The sequence below is a fragment of the Astatotilapia calliptera genome, chromosome 5, assembly GCF_964374335.1.
Source record: "Astatotilapia calliptera chromosome 5, fAstCal68.1, whole genome shotgun sequence".
Taxonomy (NCBI): domain Eukaryota; kingdom Metazoa; phylum Chordata; class Actinopteri; order Cichliformes; family Cichlidae; genus Astatotilapia; species Astatotilapia calliptera.
The window spans coordinates 8,517,159-8,536,696 of record NC_137426.1 but is presented as its reverse complement, the minus strand read 5'-3'; the positions used below and the strand labels follow the sequence as shown (position 1 = coordinate 8,536,696).

At 41.2% G+C, this 19,538-nt stretch overlaps 1 protein-coding gene across 3 annotated transcripts in view; it reads right to left on the bottom strand.

Moving 5' to 3' along the window:
* pacsin1b (protein kinase C and casein kinase substrate in neurons 1b) overlaps positions 1-19,538 on the bottom strand; it is a 34,182-nt gene that overhangs the window by 12,725 nt on the left and 1,919 nt on the right. Inside the window, exon 1 of one of the 3 annotated variants that reach the window (XM_080301151.1) lies at positions 4,660-4,799. The exons of 1 other annotated variant lie outside the window; for it this stretch is intronic. The gene's annotated coding sequence lies outside the window, so the exon portion shown is untranslated. Of the gene's footprint in view, positions 1-4,398; positions 4,600-4,659; positions 4,800-19,538 lie in introns of those variants that run through there. One more of the 3 variants, XM_080301152.1, reaches the window with a different exon arrangement.

The window sequence follows — 19,538 nt, the reverse complement described above, 5'->3', positions numbered from 1 at the left end:
CAGCAGCTACCTCTATCTCGTTTTGGAAATATATCTTTAATATTTCAATAAATGTGCCTGAGAACTACTCAGTTTACTTTTGTTGTCAGGGTCCTGTGTCTCCTGACCCAGCGTTTTTAGTTCTTTGTGATTTTTTGTATTATTGTACTTGTGAGTTATTCTATGTTTCTAGTTTTGATCCCTTGCCCTTCATGTTTCTCTGTGCCCCCTCTGTTCTGTGTAAGTGTGTGTCTTTGCATGTTTGAGTTTCTTGTTTTCTGTCACTCTGCAGTGTGCATTATGTTCTTATGGTTGGTCTTTTGTTACTCCCTCAAGTCTAGTTTCTTGTGTTCCAAGCTTAGTATTTCCCTCTGTGTATTTTGGTTCTTAGACCTCTGCCTTATGGTTTATGTCTCTGTGTTTCTTAGTTGCTGTCTCCACTGTGTCAAGTTCGCGTCTCTGTGTGATACTTCCTGTTTTACCTTGAAGGTCCGTGTCTTATGTGAATGCGTCCTGCTTTGCTTGCCTCGTCAGTCCTGATTTCTCCCAGCTGTGCCCTCCTTCTGTGTCTCATTCCCCTCGTTACTTCCCAGTGTATTTAAACCCTGTGTTTCTCTGAGTCAGTGTCGTGTTGTCCCTCAAGCTGTGTGTTTCCTCGTGTGCCTCTCTGCAAAGTGTGAGTTTATATTTTCCCAGTTTAGTTTTGTATGCTCGTTTTCTGTGACCAGCAAATAAAGCTGTAATTTTGAGTTCATCCCCTGAGTCTCTGAGTCCTACATTTTGGGTCCAACTCCTGCCTGCCGCACAGCGATTCATGACATTTGTAATACTTCTACACTACTATACTTATACACTTGTGTGGCTACAACTGTAGCTTGCCTCCACCGGTGTGTGAATGTGAGAGTGAATGAATAGTGGAATTGTACAGCGCTTTGAGGGCCCCGAAAAGCGCTATATAAATGCAATCCATTATTATTATTATTATTATTATTACTTGTACACTGACAGCTTGTGTAATGAGAAATTCCCATGTTTGAGAAGGTACCAACAAAAATGACATCGCTTTGCTGTTTTTTTTTGGGTAGGTTGCCAAACACAAACTCATCAGTCCTGATTGGCACTCTTTTAGCCTTCTTGTAATTGTAACCGCATAGGGTTGGGAATTTGGTAAGTTTCAGTTTTACAGACAATCGTTTAAAACACTTCAGTCTGAACAAAAGGAAGCGCATAAAACAGAATCCTGGATTAGCCGTTGTAGCAATAACTGCAGGATAATCTCCTCTGGGAGAAACCAGACTGCTTGCGTAGGCATAGGCTGCTAGTTTGTTCCACTGCATATTGATCAAAACATTCCAAACTTAATTTTCTTTAGATATTTGCAAGCATCAGAGACACAGGGGCTTCCTTTTTAACAAATATATGTAGCAAGATGTGAATGTCTGCATATGAAACAAGACCTACAAACAACATTTACAAACAAACCACAATATTTGGAATGCTGATCAAGATAAAATGCAAATGATATGAACATGAAATGCAAGTAAAATGTCATCTACAGCCACCGTGGGAAGACAAAACATCCCCAGACAAGTCATGTTACAGTCAGAGAATCTAATTTCCTCTGTGACACTGTATTGATGTTAAATATGGAACAATTTATTTTTACATGTATTTTGTAGGGACTAACCAGGAATGCAGAGAAATGGACCAGTGAATCTGTCAGGAATGACAAACTTTGTATGTTAAACCAACATTTTGAGAAATATTCTCTTTCTTTCTCTGAGTTATATATACATAGATCTATATGGATCTATATGGATATAAATCAACGCTGCTTTAATGACTCTTGCTAAACATAAATCTAATGACTTGGCTTTGCGAAGTAGATTGGAAACCGGGTGAAACAGTGCAAAAGGGAAAATCCATAGCTAACTTTGGCTCCATCTAAAACAAATTCTATTATGTTTTTTTAAGGTTATTGTTTCACGAGGGGGCTGTGTGCCAGGTAAAAAGCAAAGAAACAGTCCTACCTCTAACTCTGCATGAAACCACAGCTTGTAATATTTACATTTTGCCTTGTAATGTTACGACTGTGGCCGTAATTGTGTGGGGATTTGAGTGTCTAGGTGCTCCTCCGGGTATGTTACGATTTGGCGTTGGTAATGTGTTGTTTTTGCGTGACTGTTATGTGTTTCCTACTTTACTTTGAAAGTCTGTGTCATCTTAGTGTGTTCAGTTTACGTTTCCTTGTCTCGTCAGTTCTAATTTGCCCCGGCTGTGTTTCCCTCCTGTGGTCCATTCCCTGATTGCTCCTTCTATGTATTTAAGCCCTGTGTTTCTGTATGTCATGGTCGCGATCTTCCCCCCCGTTGTAAATAGTTTGACGTTTTGTGTTTTGATGTAAATAAATTCGTTTTGAGACACTTTTTGGGATTTTGGTGGAGAGCCTTAGTGGGTTTTTTTGTCGTGTGTTTTTTCCTTATTTTTATTTTTCTGCGTTGCACCCCGGTTGCCTAGGCCGGGGTGTAACATATGGGGGCTCGTCCAATCGCTGGAGGGTCCGAGGGCCGCTTCAGCCTCCGTCTGTCTTCGCTGGAGGGCCCGGGGACCGCTCCAGCCTTCATCCGCCTTCGCTGGAGGGTCCGAGGGACCGCTCCAGCCTTCGTCTGTCTTCGCTGGAGGGTCCGTGGGACCGCTCCACACTTCATCCGCCTTCGCTGGAGGGTCCGTGGGACCGCTCCAGCCTTCATTTGCCTTCGCTGGGGGGTCCGAGGGACCGCCTCAGCCTTCGTCGTCTGCTGGAGGGTCAGGGGGACCGCTCCAGCCTCCATCAGTTTCATCTGCCTCTGCTGGAGGGTCCGTGGGACCGCTTCAGTTTTCATTTGCCTTCGCTGGGGGGTCCGAGGGGCCGCCTCAGCCTTCGTCGTCTGCTGGAGGGTCCGTGGGACCGCTCCAGCCTTCATCCACCTTCGCTGGAGGATCCGAGGGACCGCCCCAGCCTTCGTCGTCTGCTGGGGGGTCCGTGGGACCGCTCCAGCCTTCATCCGTCTTCGCTGGAGTGTCCGAGGGCCCGCTCCGGTTTTCCGTTTCCACTGGAGGACCCGTCCAGTCATCAGCGTCGCCTGCGGGACGGTGGCCGGTGCTGTATGGGCTGGACATGGAACTTTTCATTTTTTCGTTGGGGTTGTATGTTTTAAATGTTTGTTTTTTTGGGTGGGGGGTATGTTAGGTCTATGCTGGGTCAAGTGTGCTGCCTGTGCAGGTGTTTACCGGTCACAACCCACTGGTGTTCCTTTCCCGAATGTGCAACTCCAATCAAGGACTTATGCGCTGGTCCTTGTTGTTGCAAGATTTTAACTTGGATTTTGGTGGAGAGCCTTAGTGGGTTTTTTTGTCGTGTGTTTTTTCCTTATTTTTATTTTTCTGCGTTGCACCCCGGTTGCCTAGGCCGGGGTGTAACAGTAAGGATTACACAAACCTGATATATTATGTGGATGGCTAATGTGTTTTGGCAAGAGCAGGCTGGCTGTTTCCACCTGCTTCCAGTGTTTATGCAAATCTAAATGGTTACTGATCACAGACAAATGAGAGTAGCAACATGTAATGATTGGCAAGACATAGCACTTTTCTTGACATGTTAAATTATTTACATCATTTTGTTCCACACACCACGCACTGTGAATATGGAAACCAAATTAAAATCTGTTTTGGGAAAGCTCAATATATTAGCAGACAGATTACTGTTGCATTAAGCAACAAAAACGATACAAAAGCTATTAAGAGCAAAATGTTTGATGCCTCAGAGAAGAATATGAAACAATGGAAAGAGAAGCACCAGTGATGTGTTTTGATAAGAAGTCAGGGGGAGGGGCAGAAGCTGCGTGGTTATTTGGGTCAACCATGGAGAAAAGGATGGAGTGACACCTTTGACAATAAAAAGCCGAGATGAAGTGAGGGAGGAAATTGGTTGGACACCCCCACCCCCCCAGAGCTTACTACTCCATAAATAAACAAATAATCAAGGGGAATTTCTGCTATGATGTAACCTGGCAAATCTGGGCAAAACAAACTGGGCAGCAATGCAGCGTGGGGAGTGGGGTAAAGAAGTGGGTGTTTATCATGCCTGGTTAATCCATTAGCTACATGCCGAGAGGGGCTTTTGTTGTGGATAGCCCTTTGCTTCGCGTGCATAAAGGCAGATCGCAGTGCGGGAAAACAACCGCTGAACAGCTTCTCCCACTTTTCATTAAAGTCAAGTAACGATAAAGGCGACACAGACACTATTATATAAATATGACTGTATCTAAATTGAAGTAAAATCATGCAATGAGTTATTGTGAGCAGAAACAATGCATTCATACCAACCCGCACATGCATATACAACCTCAAACAGTGGCGGCAACCTCCAAAATGAATTACCATCACGCTGCTTTGTTTAACTCTTGACTTTTTCCCAAGTATAACCTGCAATCTTGGATCCGCATCCTCAAAAAACAAGGAAGAGCATCAGGAATTCCTATCCCTCCACTGCAAGTGCATAAGCATCAAAAAGCATTACAATTTCCAGGGTGAAAGGCCAGTGGCATCAACGCATCAAAAGAGTAAAACCCCCAGACAAAGGCTGTCAAAAGACCGCAAGAGTACGAGAGCACAGCCCACCAAGAAGCAACAAAAGCTTACCCCGAGTCCTCCATCAACAGCGGCTAATGGCTAGGAGAAAAAAAAGACACGTGGGCTTCTCCAGAAGGCAGCCCCTCTCTTCCTCTCCACCCCTCGTATCTGTTTATTATTGCTCAGTGCTGCCTGCCGTCCTCTCTGTCTGACTAAGCCACGGTGCATCAGTGTGCATAGCAGGAAAACAGGAGCCGAGAACTCAAATCTCTGATATGATCAGCAAACTTTACGTGTGTGCCTGCTTCACTGAGAGAGAGATAATCCTATGGTGTTGTGCCTGAATGGCTCAGACAGAGTAGCAGAGGACAGAGAAGAGGAAGAGAAAACGCAGGGTGGGGGGAGACAAGCTGCAGGGCTGAGCACTGGGGATGCTTTACTTTGGTGTGTGAGGTGTTCAGTGATCATATTGTTAAATAAAATGCATACAAAGATTGTGTTTAGGTAACCTTTGACTGGTCATGTTAAAATAAGACTATTCAGCAAAAGAGAGACATCTATATGATTGTATAAAAGCATGAAACGACTATAAAATAATTATTGAAGTTGATAATTGGACTTTTTCAGATTTAGTGCAGGCAGAAACTTAAAGTCACATTTCTTTAGACCAATACTGGAGGAGCTTTGTAGTGTGGCATAAGTCAAGCTTACGAAGCTTACAAAGTCAACTTCTACAGCAAATGTGGCAGATCACTTGATCTCCCCGCCAGCCCCCATCAACTGAAACCCTTCAGAAAATGCAACCAAGCTCCACCACAGTTCTCAGGGCTTGCAAAATTGCTAGCCCGACGTCCCGGGGCTAGCGATTTTTCCAGTCGGGCTACCAAAATCCACCTCAGCCTTGCCCGTCGGGCTATCATAGGAAGGAAGGATATGTCAATGCTTTTGCATTCTTTCGCAAATGTAGCTGAGTAATTATGTCATCGGCATCAATGAGCCACTGTCAATATGTGACACATTGAAATCGCGTTTAAATTTGTGCTTGTTTTTTGCTTTCACTTTCACTTTGCGATGGCGCAAACTGTGTATAAAGAACAGCAGCACTGATTGGTAAGTCACAGATTAATTGCGCACCAATTCCTCTGGCATCGTCTTATCAATCGTTAGCTTACTATCAAACATGACAAGTGAAATCTCCTGCAGCAAGCTTAAACATGTGAGAGGTTGATTGCGCAGAGAATTGCTGATTGTTATGTAAGTATGTGTGTAAAAGCAGATGGATTTACGCAGGTATTTTAGTTCTTTACAGCCAAACAAGACAGGTCAGGGTGAAGAAGGGACAGCCAAAGAAAAGCTTACCACAAAACGGAAAAGTTATGACAAATCAGACTACGAGGCAAAAGGAAAGCGCAGCTTTTTTGGTTTAATGGACAAAAGAATTTATGTGGCTGGAATATGACGAGCTAAATAACATAATGTTCTGCCGGGTGTGTTGTGAGTTTCCCTCGATTTCTGAGTCGACAACCGCCTTTGTTACTGGGACCAGTCATTTTAAGAAAGACCCCATCAGAACCCATGAGAAATGCAAGAAATGCATTATTGCTCAGTCTGCAGTATCTTTCCTAGAACAAACACCAATTGCAAATACCATACTAAAAATAAACCTGAAAATCAGTTTAAAACAGCGTACTATGTTGCAAAGAGTGAACTACCATTGGCAAAATTTAGCAGTCTTTGCAAACTTCAAAAAGCAAATGTCCTAGATCTTGGTTCCACTTGCCTCTTACCTGTGATTTCAGTGGAAATTTCAAATTCAGGATCTGACATTCATATTCTACACAGTTCTTGCAAGTTCATAGAAATTTCTGTTCAATTAGGACAAAATATTTGAGTTGATGATTGTAATTTGTTGTTGTAATTTGTGTTTTGAATATTTTTAGATTGATGTTTTGTTTCCATGTATAATATTGTAAAGGAAACAAAACATCAATCAAAAAATTGTCCTCTTTTTTTTATTCGGGCTAAATAAATTATTTTGGGCTACCAAAAACTGAAGAGTGCCTGCTCGAAGGGCTATCAGGGATTTTGAAATTTTGCGAGCCCTGGTTCTACATGGTTTAATCATATATATCATAATCATATATGATTTAATCACTGTTAATACAGACACTGTTACTCTCAGGTTCTATCAGATGGTGTTGAGGTCTTGGGTCTTTAAGTGGACCTAGCTTGTTTAGATTGTCCCAGATACGTATGCATATCGATACGATTTCAGTGACACCAATGCAATTATCAGGTCTACAAGTCTGATTCTTTATTGATTTCTGATCAGTTTTCTGTGTAAAAGAAAAAAAATGTTCACCTACGGAGGTCTTCAGCATCGTGTTGTTAAGCGAGTCTGTACACAGTGTAGAAACAGAAAAAAAGATTCAGGTACGCAAAAGTGCAACTGCTATGACTGTGATGCTACTGACTCTCAATGTCCAATTGTAAGAAAAACCTGTGTCTAACTAACAAGGTTGCAAGGGGAGGATGCAAATACAGGGCAAGGAGAGGGAAAGCATAGTCAAAAATCTGAGCACACAGTGGTCATCCACAGAAATGGAAGTAAGGCAAAAGGCAACGTCTATAAATCAGTCTAAAAGCATATATTTTTACAGGATATACTAACACTAAATTAACAGAGAAGGAGATCAATATATACCAAGGAACCTGAAAAGCTCGACTAAACACACAGGATGATTAAAGGTCTGTACAAGGACGCTTCTTACTTGAGTACTTCACTGTAACTTATAAGGCAGACAAAGGAGCTTAGAAAAGCATCTGGACTTCTTTAAGTTACTTGAAGACGTTTCACCTCTCATCCGAGAAGCTTCTTCAGTTCTAAGGTCAAATGGTGGAGAGTCCCAGATATAAACCTAGTGGGAGTAACCCCCCACAGAGGGACAAAAGGACCCCCTGATGATCCTCTAATCGCCTGAGCCAAGGTGTGAAACTGGGTGTGGGTCCCAATCAGCCAGAGTTTCGGGTGAGTTCATTGTGAAACCTGGCCCCACCTTATCATGCGAATTCCTGAGATCAGATGGCCCAGGATGTGAGTGGGCGTTAAGGCATCTGGGAAGGGATCTCAAAACTGGATTATAGATGGCAGAGAGTTGGTGTCGTAAACCACCGCCTCTGTTCAAAGATGGTCGCTCACAGTGGACATAGATGGCTTATTTCACTCCTCTTTCAAACCATCTGTCCTCTCTGTCCAAAATGTGAACATTGGCATCCTCGAAAGAGTGTCCTTTATCCTTAAGATGCAGATGGACTGCTGAGTCTTGTCCTGTGGAGGTGGCTCTTCTGTGTTGTGCCATGCGCTTGTGAAGTGGCTGTTTGATCTCTCCAATGTAGAGGTCTGAGCATTCCTCGCTGCACTGTACAGCATACACCACATTGTTAAGTCTGTGTTTTGGCGTTTTGTCTTTCGGGTGAACCAGTTTTTGTCTGAGCGTCTTGCTGGGTCTGAAATGCACCGGGATGTCGTGCTTGGAGAAAACTCTCCTGAGTTTTTCTGATACACCGGCTACATGGGGGATGACAATGTTGTTGCGTCTGTCTTTCTTATCCTCCCTCGCTGGTGTCTGATCTTCTTTTCTGTGCCTCTTTGCTGACTTTAAGAACGCCCATTTAGGATAGCCGCACGTTTTGAGTGCTTCCTTTACATGTGTGTGTTCCTTCTTTTTTCCTTCAGGCTTAGAGGGAACATGTTCTGCCCGGTGGTGTAGGGTCCTTTTGTCCCTCTGTGGGGGAATACTCCCACTAGGTTTATATCTGGGACTCTCCACCATTTGACCTTAGAACTGAAGAAGCTTCTCGGATGAGAGGTGAAACGTCTTCAAGTAACTTAAAGAAGTCCAGAGGCTTTTCTTTGCAAGCTCCTTTGACTACGATGACCTGGATGACTGAGAACCTTCACAGACTTATAAGGCAGACCCAACCCGTTCCCGATCAAGTTGTGTTCAAGATAAGAGATTAACAGGTATGAAATTGCAACCTACAGATGAATCAATGTTTTTCTGTTTCTGTATTTGAATAAATGGACTTATATTAAAAAAAATGATTAAATCACAGTTCATAACGCTACTCCTACGCTAGTTCAGCAAGGCATTAATCATAAATTGTCCGTGTGATCTGTTGTTGACATTTAAAATGGGTGATCACAGTACGCTCCACGACCCACACAAAGGCTTCATAGCTTCACAAAGGCTGAGAAGATGATGCAACGTCAAAGTTAGTTCTGATTTCTAAACAAAAGGAGGGAGGGAAGATCAGAAGGAAAAGCTACAGAACTAGGAAGGACCAAACTCTTTCAAGATTTAAAACAAATCCTTCAGAAGTAAAAAAGAAAAAAAGCTTAATTTTATTACGGCATTAATTCCTTCAGTAGACTGCCGTAAAAGGCAAGTATTGATTATGTCATAGGGAGATTACAATGATACTAAGTGTGTAGGTGACCCTGAGATAAACTGACGTAAGCTGCTGGGAATTTGTATGATGGCCAGAGAGCATTCCTCTGCTACTAACAGGGCAGCTATAAAATATTTAATAATTAACAAGGAATTCAGAACAAAAGTTAAGCATATAACTGAACATTAATTATTATTTTTTTGTTTATCAGCTGCTGGGTGGTTACAGTTAGAGATGGCAGGCTAGTGAGCCCCAGCTGCAAAAGAGCTGCCTAATTGGTGTTTGCTGTTAATTGGATTGCACTGTGTTATTCTGGCACTGGGGTTGGAAGGGCAGTTTGTTCACTTCTTCATATTTCTGCTAATTGATTGCTTAGTTATTCTTTACAATAGTCTTACTTAATCCCCCGAATGTCTTGCTAGCTCATTTCTGTTGATGCTGGAACTCAGTTTTTAAGTTTTGTAGTCATTTTAATTTTTTATTAGGGGTGCAACGATACACAAAATTCACGGTTCGGTTCGGTTCGATACTTTGGTGTCACGGTTCGATATTTTTTCGATACAAAAAAAATGTTCATGCCTTTTTAATTTGTCATTTATTAAAATTATAAATATATATTTTAACACAAAAGTACAGTTTTTAAATTTAACCCTAACCCTTGTGCGTGTTGTTTTTTAGCTCGTCATATTGCAGCCACAGAAATTCTTTTGTCCATGAAACCATAAAGCTGCACTTTCTTTTTGCCTTATAGTCTGATTTGTCATAACTTCTCCGTTTTGTGGTAAGCTTTTCTTTGGCTGTCACTTCTTCACCCTGACCTGTCTTATTTGGCTCAGCAGAACTAAAATATATATCTGTCTGTGAAGGTTCTCAATCATCCAGGTCATCGTAGTGAAATATATATCCTGCCGCACTCACATAAGCTCAGCGATTCTCTGCGCGATCAACCTCTCACATGTTTAAGCTGCGGGAGATTTCACTTGTCATGTTTGCATAGTAAGCTAACAATTAATAAGACGATGTCAGAGGAATTGGTGCACAAATTATCATCACTCACAGATCAGTGCTGTCGCTCTCTATACACAGTTCGCGCGATTGCAAAGTGAAAGCAAAAAAACAAGCGCAAATTCAAACACGATTTCAATATGTCACATATTGACAGTGGCTCACCCAATGACATAATTACCCAGCTACATTTCTGAAAGAATGCAAAAGCATTGACATATATTTTTCCTTCCTACAATAGCCCGACAGGCAGGGGAGAGATAGCCCCGGGACGTCGGGCTAGCGATATTGCAAGCCCTGTATCTGATTGAGGAATCACTCATCTTTGGAAAAGAGAGTTTATTACAGAGAAATGTCTCTTTCCAAAATAAAAGCTATACTATCCGCTTCTTCTGGGCTATATTCTCAGCAGCATATTAAACATATCAGGTCTCCATAAGGAGAATCCTGTGCTAACAGCTGTCTAAATGACTCGGCTAAAGTTTGTAGCATGCATGCTTGTTGTTTTTGTCTTTGCACTAGGATGATGTCGGTGTAAATGTGCAGTCATATTCGTTGTGTTCCCACTAGTGCTTTCAGGTTAATCTCGTTGAAATAACCTTAACGCCACAACACGGCAAATCTCCGTTAACGAGCTACCCTATACAGAGGGGCTAGACGGCCAACACGTTAACGAGCTAACTGCGCTAACACACTAGCTCCCACCCATGTAATTGAGCATTGCATGGCACATCCAACATACTGTTTTACTTTAGTCCATGACTCGCTTACCTTCAGGGTCATACGTCACATGAAAACCAAAATAATTCCAAACGCCAGATCTGAATGAGGGTGGGGAGGTCCACTTCTGTCTCGCTAGCTTGCCCTGCGCTCTTCCTTCTGACCATCCTGTCTGTGTTGAGCGCTCAGTGAATCTGCGTTCGACTACTCCGCCTAGGCTGCACTCTCGAGCCTAGGCGGAGTAGTCAAATGCAGATTCACTGAGCGCTCAACACAGACAGCATCGTCAGAAGGAAAGTTGATAAAATAAATTACAAATTTTGTATTGTTCTTTTTTTTTTTCTCCCCTTTGGTTTTCTTTCTTTCTCTCCCCCTCTTTCTTTCATTCATTCCCCCTGTCCTATCCCACAGTCATGTCTGTCCCGTTTGCAACTGAAAATAAAATAAATTCATAATTATAATAAAGGTCAATCAAATGGACCAATATGATGATCCACTTAAAATAAATCCTCTTGGCATCTTTCTTGGCCTCAAGACAACAATTCTGATGGCTATAGATCCAAACGGGACACAAAAAAAAAAAAAAAATTGAAAAAAAATTGTATTGTTCGATACATATGCGTACCGAACCGAAAGCACTGTATCGAACGGTTCAATATCGATACGAATATCGTTGCACCCCTATTTTTTATGTATATAAAAATATGTGTGTAATATGTAATGTAGGCCAACAACTCAGTTCCTCACAGTCTGTATATGTGAGACTCTTGATTTGTTACAAAAAGCTGACAAAATTAACGAAAGAAAGCTGACAAAAGATTAGCAACACTGCACCTTGCCTTATGAAGCCAGTTAGACAAAGATCAAATAATGATGTCCACTATGTGAAATTTTAATACACTCTAACACAGCGGTCCCCAACCTTTTTTGCGCCACGGACCGGTTTATGCCCGACATTATTTTCACGGACCGGCCTTAAGGTGTCACGGATAAATACAACAAAATAAAACTAGTACCGGTACCGAAAAAAAGAAGATTTATTCATAACACACATGAAAAGACCCAGGAAAACCGAGTTAACGATAAAAACGATAACAAAAAAACGCTGAAAACCGATAAAAACCCTGAAAACCATACATTTCACACCTGAGCCTCAACTCTCGCGGCCCGGTACCAAACGACTCACGGACCGGTACCGGTCCGAGGACCGGGGGTTGGTGACCACTGCTCTAACACACATCCTCTGCCCCTCTCAGCTTGTGTACAGTCCACATTATTCAAATTCAACTCTTTTTCTTCCCTCAGAACCAACCTGTTCATGCTGCCCTCATCACATTCAAGTCCTATAAATAGAAACACATTCATCAATTATTCACACTGCTGTGTAAACAGTTAGACGAGATGAACAACCCCACCTCACGTGGAGAAACTCTGTGATCTCACATCACTGTAAAGACAAAAAGATCAATATAATACAGGTGCACTCCAACGGGCCTACACATAACATTTACATGTAAAAGTATTTTACATCTTGAAGAAAGTTAGATTTGAATCCTAGTACAAACTTTATTCTACAAACAACATGACTCCAGCTCTGCAAAATACTCTGGAATCACAGCCGATGTCTCAGCTGAAAACACGAAGTCTGCAAGTAAATAAAATGTGTATGATCAAAGAGAATCTGGATGCCTCTTGCCTCCCTTAACAGCTGCTGTTATAACAAAATAAGCCTTGACGAGAGGCACTTCTCCTGAGTGACTGTTTTACCATTCCCCGGTACAAATATGTTACAAAATTCTTTACTCAGTCAAACAAATGGAAAACAAAAACAGTGTTTATACCGTAGCAAAACAGACTCCAAACCTAAAGAGTTCTAAAAGAATGAACTTGAAATCAACGAGAACAAGGCAGTCTGTCAGCTCAAATCTTCTAGGCCTAGTTTTGAAGCCACATGCATTATGTTAATTTCTTCTATATTTTCATTCTTGGCCTGCACCAAACTTGTTTTTATGAAAATAATTCATAGCTATGTCATACTATTCTTTGTGAAGCCCCTCAGTTGAGCATCTGTCTAAAACAAGCAGTTCTATCTCCACTCTCTTTAAGGCTACCTTTCTTTTAAGCCAGTTTTCAGCTGACTGATGCCCTGGCCCAAACAGAAGATTGGAGCATCAGGTTTGAGAGCTCCTCTACTCAACCAGACCGGGGCATCCTAGATATTAAGGATTAACCATTTTAAGGATGTTAATTCACACTAACATCACACAGAGCCTAGAGCAGAAGAAAAAGAATGGTCCAGACCACCTAAAGCCTAAGCATTTGGTTTCATTATTCAAAATTCTAGCCATGTTTTATAGGACAAGCCACCCTTATAACAATATACATCACAGGAAATAAGGAAAAGAAAATTAGGTGTACATTTCAGGTATGATCAGTAGGATGCAAACAGATTGTTAGCAGTTAAACATCTAATTGACGAGTAGGAGAAAAAAGGTGTTTACTAACTCTAAGGTTACTTATCCACAAATGAAATATAGCTACAGATGGTCATCAACAGAGCCAGAAAATAAACAAAAGCAGACATGACTCATGTAGTAGCTGGAAACACCTTATTTGTGCTATTATTCTGTCTGTTCCCCTAATTTAATAATGAAATCGTCTGTGGTTATATCACTAAGAAGCCACTGTGAATACTTACAGTGGCACTACAGATCAAAGTCTAGCTGCAGGCATTATACAGAAAAAATTGCAGAGACTTTTGTGAATCCAGAGGTGACTGTGTGGAGTCTGAAATACCTGCAGCAGTTACACAGTCAGAAAAAAAGGCAGCTTACCAGACACTTTGGCCATAGGTTACATTAGTCACAGGTACCAAATAGTAATAAACGTATGAACAAAATGTTGGTAGTTGAATTGCATAATGTATGAAGTATGAACATTTATTTAAAACTGTTGTCTGACAACGTCACAGGTTACATTGGTCTTTAATGCTACTAATAAAATGGTATTTGAAGGCATGCAAAGTAATGCCCATTCATAATTAAAGTGTGGCACAGGATCAGTCATAAAAAACCACAAAACAAAACCCTCCACTGCAATTTCACATTAAATACACACACACAGCAGACTAAAAGCAGACATTCAGACACATCAGTGCAGATCATAGTGGCTACTGAACCTGGTTTATCGTCTTTGTGGCCTCTCAGTCCTCGACAGCGTTGCCTCGAGAAATTCTGACAGAACTGACACCTGACACTGAGAGACAGTGTCTGTTTACCTGCAACTCTGACACATCCTGCAGTCTACCACGCCTTTTACAAACACACACTGCAAGAGTGAACTTTGACGTATGCCTGAGAAGACACATTAAGCCATCAATAATTAGCTGAACGCGAGAGAGGGTGGAGACTGTCGTTCCTTAAAAGGCACCTTGTAACCAGGCACAACTGTTACTGCATATCTAAAGGAAGGCCGACTGATAGAGGGAAGGCGTAAAATTACTCGTCACAGGGATTAAAACGGGCAGAAAGGACAAAGGGAGGAGACAGTCACACGGGTGGTCAGATAAAGCCTGATCTGTGGAGCACAGACAGGGATGAGTCAACATCAGGGTAACATTTCAGCTGCGCTGCATCCACTCAATCAATACAGATTTGCTGATGCGAACGCTGCAGTCTGAGCCATAACATTTCTTTTAGAATGGTGCATGAAAAAAACTGAATGATAATGAGTGCCGCAACACATTTTAGGAAAATTCTAAATAGCTCTTCTGTTATTTAGCGTGATGCTGTGAATAAGAGGACTCAGAGCAAGCAGGTGTGCTTACGTGCTTCAACAACAGACAGAGCAGTGTTAAAACATCAGCCATAAACAGCAGCAGATAACAACATGCAGGGACCCCAGAATCAAAGAAAGCTAACTGCCTATCCACACAGACAGGCACTCATCTCCTCTGTACGTGCCATCTGTGGGTCATCTACTTGTGCTTTTCCCAGGGGGCGACTGCTCTGTTTGACCCCAGAGTTATATCCCATAATTGCAAAAAGTAATTTATGACCAGTGTGCTGGCAAATAAAAACGGAAAGGGCAAGAGGTCTGGCTCTATGCCCCTGTACAAAAAACACAATCTTGTAATGCAGTCTTTTTTTCCTGCTGTGATTTGACAATTTCTGTTTTATTATTGTGCTGGGGCATGGCCGTGTGTGAGGCACTGGTAAAACTCTTTGAATACTTTGGTTTTATTGATTCATTGAAGACATAAAAGCAGCCTAGTAAAGTCTGGCTAGAATGAAAGTCACAGTACATTTACTTTCATTATAATACCCACGAGCTAGTTCCTCTTTAATTCTGTATAATGTTTTGATGACAAGCGGTGAAAAATATTATGTCCAACCTTGTGGTTTTAAACGCCATTAAGTGTTCAGAGCTGAGCCAGTTTTCTTTCAAAGAATTCAATCAATAATCCAGGACAAGTTTTGAGGACCCCAGTGCTCTTCATGCCAGTGTTTTGCAATGAATAATCTTTTTTTTTTTCATCATCCACAGCAGAGAGGCAGTGTGAGCTTTTTATTGAAGACCCCTGGTTCAGCTGCTGGGGTTAAAGTGTGAACCACACACACACACACTGAAGCCTGGACTGAGCAAAGCTGATGCTGGGCAGGAAAATGGAAGTTACTGATTCAGTGCAGCTGCTAAAAGCTATGAGATGCACACACAAAAGCCTCTGCTGTTGATCTCATGAATAAACGTTTCACGCAGCTAGAAGTGAGAGCAACTCAGAGGATACACCATCAGTGATACAATCAGGTGAGGGCAAACTATGCCGGCTGCTGTTCAACCGGCAACTTTGGGGCAGTCAAGTTGGAATCTTTTATATTCAAATTCGGTTCTGCAGTGCACATATGGTTTATGAACACAACGTGTAGGTTTAATTAATTAATTAACTTTTTCCATGCAGAAGAAAGAAACGTCCTTTTCAAACGCGCACAGTGCAGCGCATTGACACTTTATGACAAGCCGAAGAAACACTTAGGTTTAGAGTTAATCTAATAAAAATATTATCAGAAGACAGTTCATTACTGTTAAGCTTTCTCTATCATAAAACCCTTTTGACGCTGGAAAAACACTGAATTGAGTATTTCTGGGTCTTTCAGTAAGCCAGTTTAAAGCTCATTTTTGGCCTCGGAACATCTGACAATATCTTAGCTATTGTTCTGCTTTGATGATTTTACATGATGACCTACATCACTACAACAGGATGTTTATTATATGTAAATATGTGTTAGTGTTTGGACAAAACACCAATTCAGAGGCTTCATATTTTTTTTTTTAATGTAAACGTATCTTCTGACATTTTAAGTCATTAAATTAACTGGTGCAGTTCTAATCCATACAAACACGCATATATTTTCATACACAAACACAGACCCCATCTTTCACAAACCCAGTCACTATGGCAACATCAAGCCCTCTTCCTTCCTTCTCATTTGACTCTTAAGCTCTTCACTGATGCTATAAATCTGATGGCCGGAACCTCAGAGGACCGAAGCAAACCTCCAGCCAACAACCTCTAATAGCTTCTTCTTGTTCCCCTAAAGCTGTGAGGTCCTTTTGTAACGTAACACCTACAATAAAGATGCCCCAGAGATACGCACTGATATATTACACTCCAGTAAATAGAGGCATGCACATCACGTGACACATATCACATCAACTTATCCAAGTGCATTTGCTCAGTGAAGCTCTCACTGACACTCACAAAAACCTGAGTTGTGGTAAACTACAGCTAAAGAATGTCTTCTCGGGAAAAACACTGTGCCTGATGAAATTATTACATTTCAGAGGCATCTGACTGAAAGCCTGTACTGCCCTAATGGGTAAAAACAATTTGCGAATGAATTAGAATTTGAGGAAAAACAAGAAAAATAATTGCTTTTGTCTATAATTATTTTTAGATCCATTTAACTTGGGACAACTTTCAGGGCCCTGAGCCCCAGTTTGAAATACAGATTTTCATAAAGACTGCAACTAAGTATTATTTTCCTCATTGCCTTTTTAAATTAAATGTTTAGTCTTGGGCTGCATGTAATTAATTTTTTTCCCCATTAACTGTTTGGTCTGTAGCGCTTTAAACCTCTGGGGGGAAAGGCTGAGTCAGGTTAACAAAACATACACAAAAAACAGAATATAAACCTATGAAATCACCCATTTACCTTTAAAATACCTTTTCTCACAAAAGGAAAAAAAAATCAAAACTGAGAAAAGCTAATGGCTACAATATTTTGCTTCTAACATGTCTGTTTATCAAGCACTTCTAGTTCCTGGTAATGAAAGAGCAGCTGAAGAACTGAATTTATATGAGTATAAATGTGATGTCTGGATTGTGCTAGGAGCTGATCTGCACTGCACAGTCACTGTCAGACTGTGCTGATTAAGAATCTAAAGGCACAGTGCAGTGAAGTCAGACAGTACCTAAACACAAGCAGTGGCTGGGCAGACAATTTTGAAACAGAAAATGAGTCATTAACATATTACCCATGTAAATAAATACAATAGATTTGGCTTTAATTACTGGTTTGCTTTTAAGGGGGATCTGAGAGGTTCATACCAAACCACATATGTACAGGCAGATGCTGCATTTAAAACATCTATTAAGCTGAACAGATTTGTTGACTGATTAGTCGGTCTACAGGAAAATCATGAACAAAGTCAGTTTTGACCAAAGCTCAAAACTTAGTCTTAAAAGAGATCCAGATAGCAGACACGAGCCTAATCATCTTACTATTGGAACAGCAGCAGAAAAAAACAAATTGTACTTTTCTGCAGATTCTTTTTCTACTCTTTTTCTGGTTGAAACCACACTACACGAAAACAACTGGATCACAAAACAACACAACTCATCTACAGGTATTTAAGGAGAAGCTAAGTGAAAACGACATCATTTCATGTGTCACTTCAGCTCTAAAGGATGGAGGATGCAAACCTTTAAGGGTTTGCAAAACAGCCCTGCTTTCTCTCACGATCCCCTGTGAGGATCCTATCTGAGACACCAATTACCTTCTAGTTCACAGCAGAATCGAAGGCCCTGCTCTCTCAACCGTTTACCTAAAAGCCTGAGCCACTAAAAATATATTGAGATAGCTATAAGTGGATCCCTTCCATTCAGCGACGGAAATTATTACCCGGAGAGTTTGTCCAAACACACAGCAGTTTTCAAAACATGCAGCAAAAGCACTCATCTGTTTTAATGTTGGGGTAATTCTCAGAGCAACTAAGATGAAATTAAAATTTTAATTGCATTCATCCAAAGCCAGACATAGATGGAGTAGCTTAGGATGTCTGAAGCCATATTCTAGGTTACAAAGGCTAAAGGGACACATAGAAAGAAATACTCAAGCCTAATTGCTTTCTTCCAATCGTCTAACATCGGCAGGGTGCACCAGATGTGACGTGCCAATCATGGAAAGTACAAATGACAACTGGAAGCAAACTGTTGTGTCTATTCCCACTGGGAATGACATATCCCTAATTATTCATACAAAAAGCAAAGACGGGCTAGGTTTTAGTCTAATTGATTACGTTAACAGTGATACTTCATCTGTCACCCTTCCTACAAAAATGGAGAGGGGCTGAACCACCACCAGCAAATCAAATGAGTGTCACTAATTTTTCAGATAAACTAATCCAAGCTGGCACTCAAATGAAAGCTCTTTAACATGTGTGCACTCAGGCCTCCCTCTTTAAGTTTGTGGTCCTCAAACTGTGGGGCAGACCCCACTGTTGTGGTGAAGCATCAATTCATGATATATTACACTTGCTGGCAACTTCATTAACTACACCTTGTTAGTACTCAATTGGATCTCATTTTGCCAGCAGAACTGCCTTAACTCTTCTTGGTATAGACCCAAAAAGGTGGTGGAAACATTCCTCAGACATTTTGATCCATATTGAGATGATAGCATCACACAGTTCGTGCAGTTTTGTTGGCTGCAAATAGACAATGAGGATCTTCCATTTCTCCAAATAGCAAAGGTGCTCTGTTGGGTTAAGATCTGGTGACTGTGGAGGCCATTTGATTGCAGTGAACTCATTGTCAAGTTCAAGAAATCAGTTTGAGATGATATGAGCTTTGTGACATGGCACATTATCCTGCTGGAAGCAGCAACCAGAAAATAGGTACACTCATAAAGAGCTATACATGGTCAGCATCAATATTCAGGCAGGCTGTGGCATTTAAATGATGCTCAATTGGTACTAAAGGGTTGGGATCAAAGTGTGCTGAGAATCCCCCCACATCATTTCACCACCACTATCAGCCTAATCTGATGATATAAACTAGGGTGGATCCATGTTTTGATATTGTTTACACCAAATTCTGACCCTAAAAATTAAGACTCATCAGATGAGACAAGGTTTTTCCAGTCTTCTGTTATCTGATGTTGGTGAGCCCATGCAAATTATAACCTTAATTTGCTGTTCTTATCCAACATCTGTGGCACCTAGCGTGGTCTTCTGCTTTGCAGCCCATCTGCTTCAAAGTTCAATGTGTCGTGCACTCAGAGACGCTCTTCTGCATACCTTGGTTATAATAAGTGCTCTCCTTTCAGCTTAAAGTTAAAGGTTGTGAAAAAATCCCAGTGTCTACATGCCTAAATGGACTGAGCTGCTATCATGTCTTTAGTATTTTCATTACTGCTCCAGTCATCGTAGCTGAATAAACCTTCCTAATATTCACATAATAAGTTTATAGACAATACACTTTATTTTTCCAA